Genomic DNA, 23,797 nt, shown 5'->3' on the forward strand with positions numbered 1-23,797 from the left:
ACCATAATATATTGGTAATATGCCCAACACTGAAGAAGCATGATTTGTGACAATCTGTTCTCTACTCTCTCCCTCCCCATGGCAGGGTTTGCCCTCTTATAGGAAACCCTCCCCTCTCCCCTTGCTACCATTCTGGAACTAGCTTTTTAAGTTTGGCAAAGCCAAGCAGGTACAACCTTAAAGTGGCCATTTTGCAAATGGCAAACTCCCCCTCTTCTAGCTAGTCTACACCTTTTAAATGTTCCTTTTCTTATTGCTGATGACCTAGCATTGTGCATTCTCACAGACACAAACCATTTGATTTTGTTCTTCATAAAATCTATTGGGATGGGATGGACTGCAAATGTTGCCTAATTCTTCTGCCAACATTGTAACAGCATCAATGTCCTTATTCCTTAAATACCTTAACTTAGATGTTGTTGCAGGGTATGCACACCCTGTCCCCGTTTCGGGGCAGGGTTGTGATACCACTGCCGTTACAGTCTCCCCGACAGCCTCTTGGCCGAAAGTGGCCAGAGTCACTGCCAGCAGTCCTTATGTTCAGGGCAGTGTGGTCTAGTGGCTAAAGTTGATTTGACTGCCCTCAGGTGTAGGACAATATGGCGTAGCAGCCAGGGTCCATATAACAGCCTTCGGATACAGGGCAGTGCGATCCAATGGTCGGAGTCAATATCGCAGTCCCTAGGTACAGGGAAGTGAGGCCCAATGGCCAGTATCCAGGCAGGAGGAAGGGGCTGCCACTGGTGGGGAGGGTGACAGCCCAAGCAGAGAGGCCCAGGCCCACCCAACTCTACCGAGCCTCGACCCAGGGCCATGACGGTGGCAGAGTGCTCTGCCATTGGGTCAGTGGGGACTCCCACTGAAACATGCTTACTTCACTCAGGTGGGAGGTACCTCTTGCACATCCTCTCTGGGTCATTTCCTACCACGTTTCCAGGCATTGTAGTCCATTGAGCATTGGGGTTCCTGGGCTTCTCAACATGGGTGATTCCCTGCGGCTCCATCAGCCGCAGCCCTCCAGTCCAACTGGCTCTTAGGGTCTCCAGTTCCTGCAGGCAAAGGCTGTGATGGCTCTTTGGCTGGCGCGTCAACCCAAGGTCCTTCCCCTCCGGCAGGCAGCCTAGAATGAGCTGGGTTGCTGCCTTTTATACTGAGGCAGTAGTTGGGGTGTGTCCAGCACGTCTGGGGGGCCAGACTTCCACCGCCCATAGTGTGGGGTTAACCCCCTCTTGTCCAGTGCAGGGTATGCACACCCCGTCACAGATGTAAACACTGTACACTGCCTTCCTGTCTTTGAACAAGTCTTTTCCTCTTTGAAAGAAAGGTTGATCTCCATCCATTTGCCCCCTACAGGTGTGTCTCACTGCTTGCATATCACAAACCAGTGCATATTGCTACAGTAGCAACTTCTGAACAACACAACATTAGTTGTGATCATTTTTTATAAATGTATGGGTCATCTTCAGAATTTGACATTTTCTTTCTAAAACCTGATTAAAACTATCAAAATTAAGTATAGTAGAAGATGGAGTTTGTTCACTTTTATTAATGATTTGATTCCAAATGTATTAACCAAACTAGAGGGTCAGGTAGCCAAAGATTGAATTAAGTGGCAGTATATTTCCACCAGTGGCAATCTCACATCTTATTCTAATGCATATCTTTTCTTATAAGTATTTAAAGTTAGTATGGAAGCTAATTTTCCTGCTACTGTTTTAACCTGTTACTTTTGTTTGGGCCTCATTGTCCAATCAGAATAATAGGTGCCTATCATTTTAATATACATCTTCTTTGTGTACTGATAGACAGTTGTGTTATGTCTCTTCTTATGTCCAGATGCTCAAGTCTCTCTTAGCCTTTACTTGTACTCTAGGTCCTGTCCTATAAACTTTTATCATTTTTATTGCTCTTTTCTGAACTGTTTCCAATTTGTCAATGTCTTTTTAAAATATCAAAACTGAAGGCAGCACTGCTGCTTATGTCTAACCAGTGCAAGTTATATGTTTGCTAGTTTATATGTGTGTTGTGAATCATGATTGGACAGCTGAGACTGACTGCTTGCTGTATGAAACTTCCTGAAGGTAGCTACACTCAGCAAAAGTCTTTCTCTTGGCCAAAGATGGTGTATTTGGGTTGTTGTGTGTACTTGCGGGGGGGAGGGGGGGAGGTTGTACACATTTTACACAGTGTCGTTTTTGCTCCAGCTGCTTGCACTATAAAAGACTCTAAGATGTTGCTGTGAAACACAAATAAAACACCATTCAGGTGATGGTGTGTGAAGGCAGTTGGCTGGTTGCAAGGGAATTCTGAATACCCACTAAAACTCAAAACTGATTCCTGTTGCACCAGCTGTTCCTCCTCCCTGCAAGATTTAATCCTCTTGACAGCATAAACTATTCATTTTCATAGACTTTTCCCGCAGGAGTTTCTTTTCCTCCTCTAAGTGATTTCTCAACCTGGACATTCCTAGGTGTCTACCCTGCTTCCCTTGAGTGACACTTTTGCAGCAGATGGTGCAAATAACCTGCCATGTACAGTATTTTCCAGATCAGTATAAGACAACTGTTACATACAGCTTAGTTCTTTAGTGTTTTGTCTCATGGCATCTAAGGAAGGATTAAAAGGCAAGTGAAAATACACCATCAGCTGCTGAAGTTTCAGACTACAAAAGTGTCACTTTTTCTTTGATTATATCCTAGTATCTATCACACCAGCAGGATTATACCACCACAGTCAGAAGGGGTTGGATATTATTTCCCCTGAGACTCTGCAGAACAAAAGCTGCAGAGGGTCCAAATCAGTGTTATGATTGTGGACACTCACTCTGTTACTACAGCACGCTGTATTGCACCCAGCCAGCACATCAGTTGCTTCCCGTTATGTTCTTGAGTTATATTTATGTCACTTGTGTCACCTGTAGTCAGGAGGTCCTCTGTTACCACATCTCTGCTGTTACATACTCAATATAGAGATGGCTCAATCTCCGTGAACTGACCTGCCCCTGTGACTCCATTCCCTCTTGTTTACTGGCTTCTGTTGCTTCCCATCTGAACTCCTCTTTATGTTCATGTTTATTAAATACAATGTCAAAACAAAACCTACAATTTACAGTCACAGTAGGTTTACAGCACACAAATACAAAAAGAAAACAGCCAAACTTTTCATACCCTAGACTATTCGTCCTGAGAACTAAAAGGTCAATTTGATTGATTTTTTTGCTGAACTCATCTGTTTTTTTCTCAGCCATTGCTAGCTCAAGCCTTTTCTGCAACTGCCCCATCTCTCTCTGCCCCTTTGTCTGCCATTTTATTTAGCATGCTGTCTATTTTCATGGCCTTCATGCCCTCATTACTGTTTTAATTCCTGTGCAGTCCAGTTTTACTCCTTTCCACTGAAACCACTGTCATTCAGGTCACCAATGAATACCTCCTGGCCAAGTTCACGGGCTCTTTTCTTCATACTCCTCCTCTCCAATCTATCTCTTACCTTCATCACACTCCATTCCTTTCAGCTTTTCTTCTTTACCCTGGCAATGTGGACTATGTGTTGTGGGATGACATTCCCCTTGGCCAGCAAACCAGGGACTGAAGCCAGGGGCCCCCAGAGCTAAAAGCGGTAGCTGCTTGAAGGTTTAATGCTCAGTTTCTTTCTTTCTTTCTTTCTTGTCCCTATATTTGTATTGTATTGTCAGTGTCTAATTAGTATGGAAAGCTCCTTGGGGCAGGAGTCTGGTCTCCCTTAATATAGTAATGAATACTTAGTACTCAATACGTATCTAACAATAATGGTATGGTATTTTTGGCCCACATAGAAATCAGACTAGAAAGTGGCCTCTTGTGAGATATCAGTTTGTTTTTTTCAGACTCTGAAGTTCACATTGGCTTTGAATCAGCATCAGCTTTTTTGTATACTTTTGTGACCAGAACTTCCAAATCATTTGAACTTTGACCATTGCTATTAGAAATACCATAAAAACAGTGTTCATGTTGTTTTGGTACTGACATTTCTGGCCAGGTAGCAAGCCAATTTCCTCATGCAACAACTGTCCCTCCCTCTCTGTGCCTGAAAGTTGTTCCCATTTCCCTGTGCTTGATGCAAAATAAGACATTTAAATACCATGTATTTTTGTATCAAGCAGCCAGCAGACCTTATGCTATTTGCTGGTTGGGTGTTGTCTATAGGTATGTAGCTATTTGAACAAGGGTGCGAGGGTTTTTTTTTTCAGTTTCAGTTTTCAGTCTTTGGGCATACAAAATGTCACTACCACTTCTACAGGTATAAAGAATAATGTGATAGTTCAGTAGGAAATTATTAACCTAGGCACTGTGACTGACTTTGAATTATCATCATGGCATGATCTAGAATATGTATTGGGACATTAGCTGTTCTGGGTGCCTCTTGTACCTGCATGCTGAGTGGGATGCTATGATGAATCATATGCTAGCCTTTGGGACCCAATCCTACCACACAGTGTGCAGCCCCTTTATCTTCTCAGCAGGTGTCCCACAACATGAGACAAGAGGGCTGGAACAATTTTTATAGTGGGGGTGCTAAGAGCCATTGAACCAAACTGTAAATCCTGTATATAATGAAAACCACTTCAAGCCAGGGGCTGTGACAGCACCCCTAGTTCCAGCACCTATGCCAGGAGATTTTCCTTACTCTTATTTCTCATTATTCTCTCTTATTATTATGGTAGCTGAAAGTCCATCTCTCCTTTAGAAGCATTGGCAATTGGAAATGACAACATGAGTGATTGCAGGAGAAATACAATCTCACTTTATCCTGGAAGATAACATGTCACTGCTCTAATCTGCCTCACTGGAATTTTCTGTCTTAAAGCAGCATACAAAATAGTAAATGTTCTTGGTGACAACAGAAGTCTGTGGAAAATTCCCCCCAAACCGCCAGCATTTCTGTGATACTTTTATTTTCTAGTCAATTTGGCTCAACTCCTACTTTAATACCAGATATTATAGCAAGACGTGAGGCTAATCATGTAAGTGGTGTTTGATATATTAGGTTATTAAAGTAAACTGCTGCAGGTCAGAGACTGATGCAAAGGAGGAAGCAGACATAGAATTCCAGATACACAGAATACTATAAATTTATTTTTCTGCATTAATAATTTTGTTTATTAATCAATAAAGGATGATAGACTAGAAAAGACCTGCAAAATACTAAGGGATGGTTCTCTAGTACACCAGTTCTGCTCCATTGTCACTCCATTAACTTCAGTAGATTTTTACAAAATGGAGATGCTAGTCCTTCATTCATTTTAAAATGAATTATAAGAAAACAAAAGAGGTTTGCTACTTTGCAGTCCTCTACAATAGTTAAGAAAAATAGACTCCACAGGGTGTTGGTCCTGATCTCTAATTTGGACAGTGAAAACTATTGGTCTGGGCATCCATGACACTCAGATGTATATTGTAGTCAGCAGCCCATTCCATTAACCTTGTCCAGGGCTTTGTGTGGCAACACTGCAGTACACACACCATCTGTAAATGAGAGAGGCCAGGAGTGTTGTAGTACGTGTGTATGTATGTGGGCACACAGTATCCTGAATTTTTAAAAAATCCACTTTGTGTTTGCTACAACTGAATCTAGTCTTTTTTCCACCATCAGGGACACTACAAGGGCTGGAAGAGCCAGAAAACAAAGCTTTTAAAAAGTAATTGCAAAAACACCTATTGTGGTACTTGAGCTGACTGGTATTGGTTTAGAATCAGGTCTCAGGATAGTTAATTGACTGTAGTGCTCACTCACTGGATGGAGGATCAGATTTAGGATTGAGGTTCAACGTGAGATCCGATTTACACAGAAAAAATGTTTATTATCTCTATCAGCCCTCCTGTAATTACTACTTGGAACTTGATTAGAGTAATTTTTATAGCATGGACAAGTAGCATGACTGCAAGCCTCAAATAAACAAGTAATTAAATGCTGGATCTGAAGAGACTGCATCCCAGATGTCATTCCACTTACTCAATACAAAATGAAAAAATGAGTAGAAATTCAATGTATTTGTCACTGTAGATATACAGGGCACAAGTCTATCCTTGTTTACATGGGTGTAAATCATGAATAACTTGATTTAGTTCAGTGGAGACACATCAGTGGAAAACTGGTATAAAATCAGATTCAGGCCTAAGGCTGCAGTAATGGAACCAGCTACACTGGGAATGGTGTTTGCAGGAAAATAGTAGTACTCTGGGGCAGTCTCTGTGAGGTGCCTATTCAAAAAGATTTGGAGAGAAAGGAATGCTAAAGAGACTGGAGGACTAGGACCCAGATAGATGAGTTTAAAGAGACCTAAGTTGGTAATTCCTTTTCTATATTTTGATACTGCAAGGTTCACAATAGTTATTTAAAATTCTGCTGTTGTATACTTCCAGACTGTGACTCTTATGTACTTCACTCAGGAGAACATTGTTACTGTAATTGGGAATTTCCCTTTGTGTCACCACAGTCTTTGTTAATAATGTACAAACACCAAATTAGTTTTTCTTTTCATCCACTTTGCTTTGTGCTATTTGTTAGATATTAGAATCCAAAAGAAATCTCTCTTCATTATCTATCTCATATACCGAACACTAGTTGTTTCCTTTGCCACAAATGACCTGGGGACGTGTAGGATGGTTGCCATGGAATGACTGATTATGGTGGTTTTCTTAATCTCCCCCCACCTGAACTCCATTTCTCTGGAAACCTCCTTACCCTGAAGTACAACTGTCATAAATATAAAGAGAAGGGTAACCACCTTTCTGTATACAGTGCTATAAAATCCCCCCTGGCCAGAGGCAAAACCCTGTCACCTGTAAAGGGTTAAGAAGCTAAGATAACCTCGCTGGCACCTGACCAAAATGACCAATGAGGAGACAAGGTATTTTCAAATCGGGAGGGTGGGGAAACAAAGGATCTATCTGGGTGATACTTTTGCCAGGAACAGATCAGGAATGCAGTCTCAGAACTTTTGTTAGTTATGTAAGGGGACTGTTGCCCTCTTACTAACATTCAGTGGGGGTGTTTTAGTTGCTAGCTCCCAGTACTCAAAGGGGAAGGGTCAATGGGGAGTCAGGACCCTGAGACTGACAGTCCCCAGGAACAACGGGGAGAGGCCAATGCTCCAGGTCAGCCTGAATGACAGCATGGGCAGGCTAATCAGGGAGTCAGGAGGCCAGGGAGGTCCCGTCTTCCGTGTGAGCTGGATTTGCCTGGGTCAGACAAAGTGGGGTTGAGCTGAGGAGAAAGCAGGGGCCCAAGCTGAGCTGGGGAGCAGAGCTGTGCCAGATCCAGAGGGACCAGAAAAGCAGCCCAGAGAGAGCAGACCCTGTCCTGGGAGCAGAGCTGCAGCCCCAAAGCCAGAGGCATAGCTCAGATAGAGCAGACTTGCCCTGGGAGGAGAGCTGCAGCAACCGGAGCCAGAGGGGCCAGAAAAGCAGCCCGGGAAGCAGGTCAGTGCTGGGAGCAGAGTCACAGAAGCAGCCTGCAGAGCAGACCTGTCCTGGGAGCAGAGCTGCAGCAACCAGAGGCAGAGGGGCCGAAGAAGCAGCCCAGGGAGCTGGAGGCAGAGCAGCAGCACCAGTGCAGAGACAGAGTGGTGCAGCTGGGACTGGAGCAGTCTGCAGCTGGGTGCGGTGAGCAGCTGGGGCCCCTGGGCAGCGGGCCGAGCACAGGGAGACGCCAATAGGCTCTGCAGGCCAGGCTTGGATCATAACCCCGACAAGGCGGGGGCGACACTGGAAAGAAGGGTCCTACCACTTAGAGCCTGAGAGCGTGTGGCCACCACCAGAGTGAGTGTCCAACCCACAGCATCCCTGCAGCACAGCCGGGGCCTGAGAAGAAGGCCTGGGACTTACAATGAACAGACTGCGAAGTGCCCTGACTTTCCAGAGACACTGTTTGTGATGTTCCCTGCCATAGAGCGGGTTGATGTGTTTCCTTTAACCTTTCCCATTTTTCCTTATTCTTTTTAAAATTAATTGTTGATTAAATAACTTGCATTTGCTTTAACTTGTACGTAATGGTCAGTGGGTCAGAGAAGTGCCCAGTGCAGAGAGAGTATCCTGGAGTGGGGACACCCTAGCCCCTGTCCTAGGTGACCACAGCAGGGTTGGGGGTCGAGCCCCCCAGGAGTCCTGGGCCCAGCCTTGTTGGGGTTACGAGGACTCTGCCAGACAGGAGAGTGGAAGGGGAGTCCTCAAGGGCAGGGAGGCCACTGGGTAAAGGAAGTGGGAGCAAGGACTCAGATCCTTTCGCTAGCCCACTTCACCGGGGTAGTGCAGAAGCCAGGAAAGTTCCCCACAATAGCAGGACTATTCCCCCGCTTACAGTTAGTAAGTAATCTAGCTAGAAATGCGTTAGATTTCCTTTTGTTTAATGGCTGGTAAAATAAACTGTGCTGAATGGAATGTATATTCCTGTTTTTGTGTCTTTGTAACTTAAGGTTTTGCCTAGAGGGATTCTCTCTGTTTTGAATCTGATTACCCTGTAAGGTATTTACCATCCTCATTTTTCAGAGGTGATTCTTTTACCTTTTCTTTAAATAAAATTCTTCTTTTAAGAACCTGATCGATTTTTCATTGTTCTTAAGATCCAAGGGTTTGGGTCTGTGTTCACCTGTACAAATTGGTGAGGATTATTATCAAGCCTTCCCCAGGAAAGGGAGGTGTAAGGCTTGGGGGGATATTTTGGGGGAAGATGTCTCCAAGTGGGCTCTTTCCCTGTTCTTTGTTTAACGTGCTTGGTGGTGGCAGCATACAGTTCACGGACAAGGCAAAGTTTGTACCTTGGGGAAGTGTTTAACCTAAGCTGGTGAGAATAAGCTTAGGGGGTCTTTCATGCAGGTCCCCACATCTGTACCCTAGAGTTCAGAGTGGGGAAGGAATCTTGACAACAACATAGCAAACTGTACCAAGAGCTGTGACAAAGCTAGTCAAGCCAGTGGAATAAACATGTGCAAGTTTCAGTTAAAGCAGAGAAGACCCCTCTTAGGGTTTAGAGCAATTCGAGATATGCAGGCTGGCAGAATGACCCAGCAGAATCCCAGTTTCAGTCAGCAAGGGCTTTTCTTCAAAGGATAGTGCTTACAAAAAGTAAGTACAAAGTAAGTTATGAGCAGAATGTGAACAGAAAACTCCTGAGCCTGGAGTTCAGCCTAGTCCTATAAAAACAATGAGGAGTCCATTGGCACCTTAAAGACTAACAGATTTATTTGGGCATAAGCATTTGTGGGTAAAAAACCCACTTCTTTAGAGGCATCTTCTGCATGAAGAAGTGGGTTTTTTACCCACGAAAGCTTATACCCAAATAAATCTGTTAGTCTTTAAGGTGCCACCGGCCTCCTTGTTGCTTTTGTGGATACAGACTAACACGGCTACCCCCTGATACTCGACAACCTAGTCCTATGACTTTTGATGTGGAACCTGGTGCTCCCAAAACACAATCTTTCAACACTGACTGCATCTACACTTGGAGGACGGGATGTGATTCCCAGCTCGTGTAGAAACACTTGTGGTATCTCTCATTGAGTTAGCATGCTAAAAAAGGCATAGCCATGGTAACATGGGCAGCAGTGAGTGACTGCATGAGCTGGCAGCCCCAAGTACAAACTTGCCTGGATCCCATGGGTACGTACTTAGGACAGCTAGCCTGTACCACCACTCACCACTGCCCATGCTACCGTTGCAGTAGTAGTATACTACTGTCTTTCGCATGCTATCTCGATGAGATGTGTAGACGTAGCCAGACTCTCTTCTGATCAGCCACTTCTGTAACTCGTCCTCCACATGTATGTTCAAGGGAAGGAGAAAACATTGCAAGTCCTTTTTAAGCCATCCTTCTGCATATTAGGAGGCATCTATACTGGCTGAAGTCTTCTATGCTCCCAATTTCCTTCAGGAATCCTCTGATTTTCATCTCACCTTTGCGATTTCAAAGGCTGAAATTGACTCTTTCACTTGTGCTGACTCCACACCACCTCCGGTCAGGTTTGTCATGTATTTGAAGAGCTTCAGAGAGGATAGTGCAAATGAAGGGTCAGTCAGCAGGCCTGGCCTGATAGCTTCCGCATAGTAACAGAGCCCTGCCATCGCCGTAGTGTGTGCATCTATAGGCATCAAACAGTGAGCTCCATGAGTTGCAGTGATCAAGGGGACCAGTGCTGCGTTAACCAGTTTAAACTTTTAGGGCCCTTCGTATCATTAGAGTACATGTCGATCAAAACCAGAAAAATTCCTTGAACAAGAAATAACCAGTCGTTTGTGTTATGTTTGCAACCTGTGTTCCAATTTTTGTTTGCTTTATTTTTTTTTTAGGAAGGGGTAGGTAAAGAGGAGGTATCTCTCTGCAAACAAAACAAATTTGAGATGGGCAATTTTTTATTTTTGGTTCTCTGGTATTTGTTACTACTGTTAGTAGTTTTTGAATCTGCGTATAACCATTTCCCCATGCACAGCTCTCCTGTGCATCACTGAGATATGAAAATGACAGAAGGGGCGGAGACTTGGAGATTGGGAGCAGCAGGAGAGATGTATTTATTTTCCTGGCTTAGGCCTTTGTCCAAGCATGTCTACACCTGAATTTCAATAAGGCTTTTTACGGCTAATGGCTTAAACCAGAAGCCTTAATTAGGGAAATCTCTTCTTGACATAGAAATCAATTAGAATACACCTCACTCACACAAACACACACTTACTAATTGAGCACCTTGTTTTTCTTTGTCACTTTTCTCATGTACTTTTCTATGGCACATGGATGTTGCTTGAAGAAGGGTGGTCACAGTGTCTATCTTATCTTACAGAAAGAGATGGCTTCTTCAGCTGATAGATCAGAACTGTGGCAGGACCATTTAATTGAGAGATTTATTGACTGGATTAAGTTGTCAATATATTTTATTTTATGTAGGCTACAGTTACAGGAGTCGTTTGTGCTCCATGAGCCAATAGTCCTCTTATAGACAATCTGCTACCCCCACAGCAACATGTAAATCCATCTGTGCTTAGTAGCAATAATTGATGTGGCTAGATATCCAGGTGCTAGCTGTTAAGCAGCTAGGCTGATGCAGAGGTTTGCACAGGAGGGAAGCTGCCTTCTATTTAAGGATGCAATGTTTGTCAATTTGCACACATCCAGTTTAATGGCCTAGTCTGTAGCTGTTAACAGACTAAGGATCAGCTTGGAAATGTAACTTTAGCTCCTTTGTAATGCAAGACCTTTGGAAGGTACAGTCCACAATTTATTATTAGGCATTAAAAATCTCTGAAGTTAGACGCTATCACTTTTCAGACATGTTTCAAGTTAGTAGGGTACTTCAACGGTGTCATTCGAATATTTGTTTGTTTAAAATTTTTTACTGGCAGATAAATTATTTTGTCATGATGCCAAATAGAAAACTACATCATAAACAGCCAACTGAGAACAAGCTGAGTGGGAATGGCTTGAAAGAGATGTTTTCCCATGTGAAAACAACAATGTGAAAATATTGATCCAAAATCAAATAATGTTTAACATAAATAGGGCTGGGCAAAACTGCAGATGCTCAAATAATCCCTGAAAGTCCTTGTTTGTTAGCTATCTTTGGCTTTATGTTATGTTTTTGAAATATGTCCCGTTCACAGTTTTGCAGACTCCAGTTATCCACTAACAGATACAAAATGGCCAGAAATAGTTCTAGCTCCCTCTCCAAAGCATTTTAACCATTACCTGGAAGGTAACACCCTCTGGCAGGGAAAGCATAGTTGAGAGAGAGAGAGAGTGTTGAAAGAGACCTGAAAGGGCTAGGGTGTATAGGGATGTGAGATTTTCTTTGCTTTAGATTAGAATGACATATTTAATGCCTCAGAATTTTCCTGTTTGCCTTTCATGGCCTGCCCATTGGTTGAGAAGCACTGCCCTGGGCCATCCAGTCCCTCTAACTTTTGTTTAGCCAAATTTGTTTGAATTTTGTCTAATTTATTACATTCCTGCATACCTTCAAATAATAGTGTCCTAATCTCATCCAAAAAAATGGAACTCTCTCCCTTGAGTGACTGATTTTCCCAAAAGACACTTGCCCTGTGACTCTGTTCTTCTCACTTCCTCTTTCTACCCTAGCACTACCAAACTTACTCCTTTTTGTGTCTTGTGAAGTGTCAAAATAGAATTGAAATAGAGTAAAAGAAGCCACCTAAAATAAATGGTTTTTTAAATGGCTGAATCCTTGTCCCATTCATATTCTTAACACTTCATTAAAAGTATAGCACGTTAATAGGTATTTGAAGTTCTTAACACATTAAAACCTAAGATTTTCTTTTTCAAAGTGTCATGTCTGAATGTCTTGGAATGCTCAATATTCCATCCATTTTCAAATCCAGTTTTGTACCTGACACTCCAGTTCATCACACATCATTTGGAAGAGTGAAACAGTTAGTTTGCTATTTCCACTTAAACTTTAAAAATATGCAGACTGCGACATGTCTACCCTTACAGTGGTCCAAGCAGTAGAAAAATATAGGGATCAGTCCTGTGTCCACAGGGAGATGGTTGGGGTGCCAGAATTGGCCTTTTCCATCAGTTAACTTCCATAATTCTATTAATTTGGAGGCGTTTGTTTTTCTGCATTGTTGTTTCACAGAGTTATTGTATGTTCGGAGATTTCAAGATTGTATAGGCTTGGAATTAAACTATTGTACTTGAAGTGCAAACAAATCCACGGGAACTTCTGACTTTTCTATTTTCCAGAGTGATGGAATGGTTGCAGATAAAATGGTGAGTCAGGAGACAAAAGAGAGGTGTTGCACTTTTCTTGTTCATTATCTTTACAAGCAGTTGTCTGAGACTGTGGGAAGCTCTTGTCAGATTTTTGGTCTGTCTGAAAGAAATTCCATTACTGGTTGTCTTTTATCTTGCGCCAGATATTACCAGACACAGGGCTAGTATTATAAAGCACAGAAATCAATGTCCAGTGGCACTACTAATGCACATTGTATTGTGGCCCTGTAGAAGGGGCACAGCGTCCTCCCGAGCACCTCCTTGAGAGGGAGCGTGGCTTTAGTGACGCTGGCCGCGGTTTCTGTTAACGAGGTCAAACATCTCTGGCCACGGACAAGCCAAATACTCTACAGCTGTATATCTCCTTTTGGTAAAGCCTCTGGAAATGAGCACTTGTACAAGGGTTTAAAGGATCTGACCTCAGAGCCCAGCTAACACTTAAGTCCCAAAACAAAAGTCTCTTGGTTCCCTCAGCAGCTTCTTCTGCTGTAAGGCCTCAGGCTTCTCTGCTGCCTGGAAATACCTGCAGTCTTTCTCCTGCTTGTTCAGGGTCTCCCTCAGGCCTCACTGCAAGGGGTGCCTAATTCCTGCTCCCAAGGAGGACCCCTTCTCTGGAGCTTTCTTTCTCAGATGCTTTTTATAGCTGAGCTCTCCTAAGCCTTTTATTAGGCTCTGGTGCTCCTTGCTTAATTAACTGCCTTCCAGCTAGTTAGACAGCTAACTATGCCCAGGTGGACCTGGGTTGATTCACTCCCTTCAGTGGAGCCCATCACAGGTAGGCTGGATAGCTGATGCCCTTAAAGGGCGTGCTCTGTGACAGGCTCATAGCAATAACTATAAAATGCCTTAAAATACTTGAGAACCTTTTAAATTGCAGGTTATACTCTACCTTATATGACTTTTTAGTGCATGCCCTAAGACACTATTCTGTAAAGGAAGAACTTGCAGGAAAATTACTGCACATTATTTCTTCAGGGCGTTAGAAGATTAGTACATAGAGATTTTTGTGAGAGTCTAAATACCCGGGGGGGGGGGGGTGTGCACCATGTGTGGTGAAGAAGAACATTATTGCACCTGGTGATCTTCCTTCTATGAGCTGTTAAAGTTACATACTGATAAACCCAACATTTGAATGCGCAAAAAGGATGAGTAGTTGATGCCTCAAATAATTGACTGTCAATGTTTTATAGGAAAATGTGCAAGAAACATAGAGTATCCCATTACCTAACTAGCCTCTGGATGTCTTTAATCCTTACAAATCAGCTGCCAACCCATTTATCTGGCAATGAATTGGAGACTTTCAGAGACTAAGAATCTATTTCTGCCGTTTACATCTGTAAAAAATAATCCAAATTTCAGTAGAAATATGAGACAGGGAGAAGCAAATTAATTCAGATAAATTATATTATTTGAACTTTAGCTTACAACTCAAATGGAATCTGGACCTGAGTTTGTCTGAAGTTCAAAAAAATTCTGATAATTTTTTTCATTAAGCAAATATATTCATTTTCATTTCTATGCCTGTTTATTTTCTGGTTCTGTGCTGACCTGGAAGAAGACATTCTGAAAATATCTGTCCCTGTAGTGCAGTAATGTAGTTCTTCCTGATTAGAAGAACCAGAAAGGTAGAGCTCTCCAAATATTGTCAATCCAGGAAAGCAGATCTGAGAATTGTGACTATTCTAGCTAAGACTACCTACTTCGGGGTACTTGCCTGCCCAGCACTAGACCTTTTAAGGTTCACCTGTGATTGACAAGATATTGTATTGGTGGAGAAATTCCTTCTCTTGGACATCTCTCTAGAATTGCCCTAGGAACGTCTAACTCAAGATGCTCTAAGCAAAGTACCCAGTCACCTTAAAGATGCTTTGCCCTCTTAGGAAGCACATTTACACCTGAGCAGTGCCTATTTAGTTTGACAATAAATGTAAAATCCAAATACATTTTCTTTAAAAGATCTGAAGGGGCATATATGTGAGCAATGACTTTATAGGTGTCATTCTGTGCCAATACTCCATGGAGCAGGTCAGCCCCCTCAATATGTTTTCTTCTGGTCGGGTGAGTTCAGTCAACTCCCACAGTCAATAACTTCATTTAGTTTGGTTTGTATGGCTGTGGTACTTCAATTTCAATTTGCATTCTTGTACTTGAATTTGAACCTCAGTTCACATTCATGTATCTGCACAGTGAATGGAGTTATCCTCAGCTGATGAATAGTTTGCGTCACACAAATTGGGCACTGGGTGGAAAGTTATTATTGAATGCATGTGGGGTTAGAAGGGTATTATCCTTAATCTTGCTGTTCCAGTAGCAAGCTTTATTCAGAGATCTGTTTGTTAAAATACTGTTTCTGAAATCTAATCGGCCTAAAGATTTACACCTCAATTGGGACTAATTTTCTTCCTTTTTACTATTACCACTATTATTATTGTCTGAAGTAAACAAAAATCGGCCATTGGACTGAAGATAGGATGTGCCTCTGCATGCATAAATTGTAAAGGATTAAATTGTACTCAACTTTGTGGCAGTTTCCCCCAAACTTTTGAAAGCTGAGGCCCTGTGATTGGATGGACTAGGCCCAAAGGCCCCCTACTGGAGGCCTCAGACTTTTGCCAATCCCATCTCAGGAAAGGAGCAGTGGAGAGCAGGCTAGAGTGGCTGCAAGGGAAGCAGCCAATCAGGGCCCAGGAGGGCCATATAAAAGAAGCCACAGAGAAGTAGTTAGTTGCTGCTTGGATCAGGAGAAGAAAGGACTGTAGGCCTGGCTGCCTTGAAGAGCAGCAGGGCCACGGACAGCTCAGTGTGGACAGGGACCAGGGAAGTGAGACGCTCCTGGCTGGCTGCTAGGACCAAGTAGGGACTGAGCCTGGAGAGGGCTGCAGGAAGATAGTGTCTTCAGGGAGGAAGCCTTGGGGATACAGCCCCATACCAGGGCTAGCCTACTTAAAGACCAAAGCCCAGAGAGGGCTAAAGAGAGACACCACCAGAGGGGTACTGAGATAGTCCCCAGTGGACTGCATACCCTGGAAGGGGTTTGTGATGGTTAACATGCAGACAGGGTGATTCAGACAGAGCACTGTCTCTGAAAAACCCATATGAGAATCACCGAAAGGGGTCACCAGAACTAAAGAACACCGACATGCCCAACCAGAAGGGGGCACTCACAAGAGGTGGGTGCCAACCCCATTACAGGTCCCTTAATCTACTTTTCAGGAAAATGAAACTAATCACACTCCCCGTCATTCCTGCTATGTGAAAAGAGTGATAACTCAGAGTAGACTGTGTAGCACTTCATGTGATGTTTCCTATCCTTTCTTACATGCTTTAATGAGCAGCAAACTAGTTAACAATGGTGCCTGCAATTTACAGTATCATTGGTACCTGGCACAGCAATGGCTCTCAACCTGTCCAGACTACTGTATCCCTTTCAGAAGTCTGATTTCTCTTGCATACCCCAAGTTTCACCTCACTTAAAAACTATTTCCTTACAAAATCAGACCTAAAAATACAAAAAAGTGTCACAGCACGCTATTACTGAATAATTGCTTGCTTTCTCATTTTTACCATATAATTATCAAATAAATCAATTGGACTATAAATATTGCACTTACATTTCAGTGTATAGTATTTAGAACTGTATAAACAAGTCATTGTATGAAATTTTAGTGACTTTGCAAGTGCTTTTTATGTAGCCTGCTGTAAAACTTGGCAAATATCTAGATGAGTTGATGTACCCCCTGGAAGTACACATACCCCTGATTGAGATCCACTGTGATATAGCACCCATTGGAATGAACGGGGGAGTTCACACCTCATAATTATTATTTCAGGTGCTCTACAACCTCAGATGGCATTGTGTCAGATACATTCAGATCACATTTTTAAGGTTTTCTTCACAGCTGTAACAGATAAACTTACTTTAAAAAAAAAAGAAGAGAGGAAAAACAGAGAATAATTGTGAGGTCTGTGCTCCCCAGCTAATTGTTCCTGCCCTGCTCTTCGGAAAACACTGACTTATGGCCATTTATTTCTCTGTGCTTTTAAATTCCTTTAGATGGTATGTAGGTGTTAATGTATATACCCTTTAGGTTTTTTATTCCATTTCTGTCCAGATCACACTTTACAAATGTAATTATATTTAGCCTTTTTTTAAAACAAATTGGAAGCAATGTAAAAGGGCTGGCAATTGAATTAGTTAAAGGCCTTGTTCCAGTTCATTCCATCTGGAGAATGTCTCTTGTTTTTCTTGAAAAAATATTGTATTCATGTTACTGTCAGTTTGATTTGGTGATGAAGACAGACACTTACTGCAATATGCTGTATTTATCCTTCACTGTGCTGCTTTAACTGCGACAAAATCTTAAATCTAAAAACATATTCCCTCAACTAGATACTTGTTTTGAGTTTCTTGTTTTAATAAAGTGAAGCTTTACAAGTACAGTACTTCATCACCTGGCTTCTGAGTCTGGAAATAGGACTTATCCTATCACATAAAACAATAATAATAATTATACCTTTTACTTTCAGTCATTTCCGTTGTTGAGAGAAATTTTATATGTATTGGGAAGGTAGTTGGAGGAACTGAGAAGGATGTGAATGGAATTGGATTGAGAATGAGTTATGTGAATATGTCAGTTCAGGTCACAATAGACAAATGATGCAGAAAGATTCATATGAGCTTTCCTGGTAGCCTGAGGTTGGCCTGGCAGATGAGGTAAAGCCTCTACAATCAGTCAAAATGCAGTATGGTGTCACTGCTCTAACAGAAATTTGCTTTTAGTGTGGTCTCTGCATTTTCCATGTATAAATTTGAGTGAGGGCATTTTGAGGCAGGAGACCGATAAAGAGGAGAAGACTCACTGATCAATCAGAAAAATAGGTTAGATTCTCTTTTAACCCAGATAGTCAGAAGGAATGGGTAGGTAATGTTCCCCTTAACAAGCGGACAGCTTCAACGTATCTGAAAATGCAGTGTATATAAATTCTGAAGAAATCTATTGTTTTTAAAGGGTCTATCTGGACAGGTACTGTAGGCTGGAGCTACTGAAAACAAAAACATTAGATAGTGTAGCAGATATTTTTTTTGAGCAGTTGGGTGGGAAACATAGTTTGCAGCTGGGATTTACAATTGGGTTTCTTTCTTCTTCCAGCCACAGCATCAGAAGTGTCACACAGGAAACAGGACATCCAGTGTGGTCCCTTTTCTGTTTCAGTTGCAGGCTCATCCCATCTCTGCCCCCAGTATTTCAACAGAAGGATATGTCGAAGTCAAAAATACTGCTGTATAGCTAAAAAAGCTTAAAATACAGCCTGGATTATTTTCTAGGATTCCTTCAGACCCACTTGTTCTTGGATTTTTTTAATTCTGCATCATGTCTTTTGCTTCTAGGTTGCCTGCTCAAATCTAGCACAAGCTGGTAGTGACAAAAGTTGCAATGGCCCTGTGATGAGTTTTGTCTGTTTCCCAGTGGACAGGCACTAACTGGGAGGACCTGCAGAGAGGCTGTAGTGGACTACGGGCATGTCTACAGTACAAAATTAAGTCAACCTAATTTATATTGGTATACAGCTGCCACAGTCATTTCATCGCTTGTGCATGTCTACACTCTGCTCCTTGTGTCGGCGGTGTGCATCCTCACCAGGAGGGCTTGCACCAATTGAACTGTGTGTGGGGCACTGTGGGATGGCTTCTGAAAGCGATCAACAGTTGAGGTAAAGCAACACAGTGTCTACAATGACCCTGCGTCGACCTAACTATATTGATATTGACTCTACACCACTCGGGGAGGTGGAATTAAGTCGGTGTAGGGAGTGAGTTACATGAATGGGAGCAAAATTTTAGTGTAGATACTGACAGAGTTAGGTTGATATAAGCTGCCTTGCGTCAAACTAACTCTGAAGTATAGACCAGGGCTAAGCATTGAATGATGCTGGAGACTGAGTTATCTTCTCAGCCTTAAAATTAGGCCTTCTGGGGCAGGTTTTAAAGGCACTCTTATGAGATTGCATGGCTCTGCTACTGCAGTAGATAGGCCTATTTTATGGATAAATGAAAGATTCTTTCTCTAGGACTGTAAATCCAGTATCCTTTACGAGCAACATATTTACACGCACAATGTGTGAAAAAGAAACTCCAGAAAGAGCATCTTGAGGTAACTCAAATATATTCTCATGTTTCATCCAGCCTTGAGCAGATTCCAATAGATTCTCTAAAATAGAACAAAATAAAAAGTCCCACTTTAAGAGTTGCTGTAAAAGTGACAGCTGTTCTGGCTACTATTGAATTTATTTTAAAAGGCAAAAGAATTTGGACAGAATAGATATAAGGTATCTGTAGAGTTCATATAGAAATTCTGCAGTCATCCAAAGTGAGTTAGTCCCAGAATCATGCTAACGATGCCAAGTCAAAAGAGCAAGAACATTCTTGGTAAATAACTTTGTAAAAAGTGCTAGTGGTTTGAAGAATCACTAACTGTTGCTCTGATCTCTGTGGTGAGTCAATAACCCAAGGCAAAAAAATATGCCATAAACACCTCTGCATCACATGATGTATATGTTAATGCACATGACTACAGCTTTGGTAAATACATATCCCGTTGGCTATTCACATTGTAATTCCTTTGTAGTGGAGTCATTCTGTCAATCACTTACAGCAAATCTGGAGGAATTAAGGTAAAATTTGGTCACTTCAGGTATAACCTAGGTAAGCTTCCAAATTAAATAAAAAGGATCTGTGATTTCATTAATTAATCTGCACAAGTCATTGAAAGAAAAGGTGGCCCATTAACTGCCTTCCATTAATTAGCCTTAATTGTATAATTTGCCTTTAAACATAGTACACAAAACCAAGAAAGAGAGACACATAAGAACATAATGAGAGATAAAAAAGAAACTGTTGATCTAAGTGAGAAAGCAAGTATTCATAGAATAGATAGCTGTTTACAGAGATAATGCTATGCATTAAAACTGTGATATAGTTGTATTAGGGTGTACTCAGCCTTTGTGCTTGTGGAACCATAATATGCATTCATAGTAATAATACCTAGCTTTTATATAGCTATTTATAGAACATATTAAGGGGTGCTGGACAGAAAGCATGTAGAAATAAGAATGAAGAGCTCTGGATCTGAAGTTAACGTCTTGTATATGACAGATGAACACTTCACTTAATGGTACCCATTTAATAAGGAATTCCTGGTGCGTGTGTGTGTGGAACTAGGGCACTAGTCGAGAAGGGAAAATAACTTCAGTCATGCACCAATCCCTTTGATCTGCAAAGGAACCAGGATATTATTTGTTCAAGAAACTCCATTTGACAGAAAGGAAGAGTAATGCAAATAACTATGGCCACATCAAAGCGTCTTCTAACTTTTCTGAATGTCATGATGTACTTCATATTTAGACATAACAGTTATAGAAGGAAATCTATTTCTCCTTTGCTGGTTTACTGCTCCGTGTCCTCGGAAGCACTGAGCAGAATCCACGTAGCCTTTTTAACTTATTTGCATAGTAAGGACAGGAGACATAGGCGGCAACTCCATAGGTACTCCAGGGCTGGAGCACCCAAGCGAAAAAAATAGTGGATGCTCAGCATCCACTGGTGACCCGCCAATCAGCTCCTCCCCCTTGCCCCTAGGGCATCTCGCCTGTTGGCGGGCCCTGCCGATCAGCTCCCAGCATCTCCTGACCGCCACAATCAGCTGTTCAGTGGTGTGCAGGCACTGGGGAGAGGGGGTGCAACGGGGCCGGAAGAGGCAGGGATGGAGAGGAGCGGGAAGAGGCAGGGCGAAGCGAGGGCGGGACCTGGGATGGAGCAGGGGTCGATCACCCCGGCAATGACAAAGTCAGCACCTGTATCTCAAGAAACATGTAAATGGTTAATTATGCCAATTAGTATTTTAATCTGAAATGTATTGCTGTCTTTTGAGGTTTAAGCCATGACCAATAAAGGACCATTTTTCCCCTCCCTTGAATACATTCATTTCACATCTTCTGATTTCAGTGGCAGTTGTGTGCCCATATTGAAGACCAGAATTTAGCCCAAAATTAGTGTTAAATTGGGTCAGTATTAGCTTCTCAAAGAAGTATTTTTCCTAGCCCCAGATAATAGTCTAAATTTATCTGGATTCCACTAGCCATGGATGTCATTAGCGAAGTGCATGATGCTTCTCTAGTTCCTTCAGGAGATGGTGTGTGAAAGTCACTCGATAAAAACTGGTGACCTGAACTGAGAACTACCAGATGTGTTCTTCTGCTGTATGTTCCATTGCCTGTTGCTTCCAGGCAGTAGTGTGAATGTGCACCATTGCAATATGTACCCGTCAGGACCTATGACTTAAAACATGATTAGCGCTATTTGTTTGATGTGTTGCTTCTCTGGATAGCTGAAATTTTCACACTGTAGGCTTGTCAGCGGAGCATCAATGGATATTAAATTGTATAATCAAATAGGATCAGATCTTCAGCTTCAATGGAGCTATGCCAATTTACACGAGTTGAGGATTTCAGCAATGAAGTTTTAGGAAGGAGTGGGTAAAGAAAACCATCTTTGGCCTTATTAACCTAAGCCTCAAACTTTATCCCTTTAATTATTGCCTGCAGCTCCTTTAGTTTTTCAAGCTCTGAAACTGGGCTTCTCCTGCTTCAAAAAGTTCTCTGTACACAGACTCAGGGCTTGTCTTCACTATGGGGGTAAGTCAACCTAAGATATACTACTCAAAGCTACATAGCTTAGGTTGACTTACCCTGCTGTCTTCACTGTGCTGCGTCAACGGGAGATGCTCTCCTGTCGACTCCCCCTACTCTTCTTGGGGAGCTGGAGTACCAAGGTTGACCGGAGAGTGTTCTGCTGTCGATTTAGCGGGGCTTCACTACAGCGTGGATCTCTCCATAGTGAAAACCAGCCCACAGCCTGTAACAGTTGAGCTGAGGACCGTCCTTAAAGAGCATCTAAAGCAATGCAGGAAGCATGGGGAGCAGCTTCACTTTTTAAAGTAGCAAAAGACTAAGGACAATAACTTCAATCTATTCCAGTGCTTCTGTGGTGTTTGACTGACTTTACATTGTCTTCATGTGGCTTTTCTCTAATGCCTAATTTTGGCATTCATCTTTCCCAAGGTCCTAATTACATCTGCAGTTCTAGACAATGTCAGGGTCACACACTGAATAGTCTTTGTATCCCTGGAAATGGCTGGCCTGACTGTCCCCTAAACACCCGCTTTTTTTAATGGTACCCAAAACTTACCTTAGATTTTACCTCTGAAAATCAGGTACTAAATATTTATTATTGGATTCCATCATGCACTTAAGTAAGTTGCTTGTATTTGTTTCTAAACTATTTTTTATAAAAAAACCTTAAAGTATAAAGTCTGTCAATGAGATCTTATTTGGCAGCAAGGTGATAGATAGCTACATATATGAAAGTAGTGATAAAAACCTCTGTGTAGGGTTATGTTGTGTTGGTTTACATGGAGCAGTTTTTTTCTTAAGGCAAAATGTTGGTCTGGAATCTGCACTGCAGGGTGTTTTTTTCTTCATTGTGGACCTCTGCTTCTTATTCTGCATTCAAATCCCTGTGTAGCATGTCCATTGGCATCAGGAGTTTTGTGTGTGTATTAAATAGAGAGATGAAGTGTGGATCACAAAGCTAGATTTTGCCCACAGTTTTATGTGCATAAACAGGCACAACTCCATTGACAAAAGTGGAGTTACTAATTTAAACCAGATGTGAATTAAGAAATTCATCAAAGACCAAATTCACTACTTGCATAAACCAGTATAACTTCATTGAAGTCAGTGAAGTTCTGCCAGTTTATACCGGGCAGATTTGTTTTCTTATGTTCTCTTTCCTCCTCTTCCCCCAAAAGTTGAATTAGAAAACAAGTACACAAACATTGCTGAAGATGTTTTATATTTCACAGGCTTCAAAATGGACCAACTTTCTGGTTTGGGCAATATTTTTATTGATTTTTTTATCAATCTTTGTAAGATAGTTTGTTCCCTAACAGAATATCCAAGATTTTGAAAGTATTTTGATAAAATTTCTATTAAAATATTAATGATAAATGTTACAGAAAATTTCACTTATGCATAATTTTTTGCACAAACTTTCATTTTTTTCCATGTAATTTCTGACAGATTTTAACATTAAATACATTGACCAATTCTCTCCTCTCACTATAAATAAAATGTGAAGAAATATAACAGCTTTGTATAATATACTTAATATTAGATTGTGAAAGTAGGGAGACAGTGATGTCTAGTGGCTATAGCAGGAATATGGGAATTAAGACTCCTGTGATTTCTGGGGCCTACATTAACTCCCAGTGTTTTTAGGCAAGTCATTTAATTTTTCTGTGCTTCAGTTTATCCATATGGTGTTTCTGTGTTGACATCTACTCAAAAAGTCTCACCCATTTTCTTCAACATTTTCAACCTTCAGAGAAAATATGGCAATTTTCTTGCTGATTTTTTTGTAGACAAAATTATTGAGGGTCATAAAAGATGGCTTATTATGATTGAAATCTTACCAGAGTCAACAATTGTCTGTCTTATCTAGCCTTCCCTGGTTTTGTTTTCTTGAAGCATACTGCAATTTTATTGTAAATCCTGGCACGTTCTGTACAGAGTGCCACTATAGAAAGGCTATGAATGTTGCCTGTTGAGAGCTGTCATAACGCTCATGCTTGAACACAGCTGTCTACAACTCATGTACTAAATATAATTGTTTGGAACTGAAATGTTTGGCACAATGGTATTACTCTAAATTGCCTCCTGGGGCCTGTTGGTGATATGATTTTGCAGCTTTTGTCCCAAAGGAATCATTTAATTTTTCTTCAGAGACTTGAGTTCAACAAACAGCTACTTGTTGCATAATAGTTGGGTCCAATTCACCACAATTATACAGTATGAGTGCAAAACACTGGGTTTATACAGCTAACTGCTGTACACACAGCAGCTGTTTGCCAGTACTTCTCAGGCTCTTCAGTTTTCATATCCAAAAAATCCTGTACTATATAGACCCAAAATACTTACAAGCAAGAAT

At 41.7% G+C, this 23,797-nt stretch overlaps 1 protein-coding gene across 1 annotated transcript in view; it reads left to right on the top strand.

Moving 5' to 3' along the window:
* GRIN2A (glutamate ionotropic receptor NMDA type subunit 2A) overlaps positions 1-23,797 on the top strand; it is a 284,640-nt gene that overhangs the window by 223,326 nt on the left and 37,517 nt on the right. The window lies entirely within an intron of this gene.

Source organism: Eretmochelys imbricata, chromosome 10, assembly GCF_965152235.1.
Source record: "Eretmochelys imbricata isolate rEreImb1 chromosome 10, rEreImb1.hap1, whole genome shotgun sequence".
In the NCBI taxonomy this organism is placed as follows: Eukaryota; Metazoa; Chordata; order Testudines; family Cheloniidae; genus Eretmochelys; species Eretmochelys imbricata.